This window comes from Buceros rhinoceros, unplaced genomic scaffold (assembly GCF_000710305.1).
Source record: "Buceros rhinoceros silvestris isolate BGI_N320 unplaced genomic scaffold, ASM71030v1 scaffold7985, whole genome shotgun sequence".
Lineage (NCBI taxonomy): Eukaryota > Metazoa > Chordata > Aves > Bucerotiformes > Bucerotidae > Buceros > Buceros rhinoceros.
The window spans coordinates 4,293-4,560 of NW_010411098.1; the positions used below are offsets into that span (position 1 = coordinate 4,293).

The 268-nt window shown below is 68.7% G+C and overlaps 1 protein-coding gene across 1 annotated transcript in view; it reads left to right on the forward strand.

Moving 5' to 3' along the window:
* Window positions 1–268, forward strand: part of GRID2IP (glutamate receptor, ionotropic, delta 2 (Grid2) interacting protein) — a gene marked incomplete at its 5' end in the record, with an annotated part of 9,233 nt that overhangs the window by 4,287 nt on the left and 4,678 nt on the right. The gene's annotated exons all lie outside the window — the stretch shown is intronic.

Here is a 268-nt window from a genome sequence, read left to right on the forward strand (position 1 = left end):
CTCCATCCCCTGGCAGCTCTGGGGAGCTCTCAGGCACATCCCCTGGCCGTGGGGGTCCCGCCATGGGGCGGCTGCAGGAGGGCAGGTCACTGATGGCCACACACCCGGCAGGGCTGCAGGAGACAGGACCCCCCCAGCAGCACAGCAGAGCCCACCGAGGGTGTCCTTCAGCTGCAGTGGGGCTGGAGGATGTGGCGTTTGTCCAGGCAGTCACTGTGTGCATGTCCACGTGCAGGTAGTGCTGCAGGCTGGGGCCTCCCACCCCGCG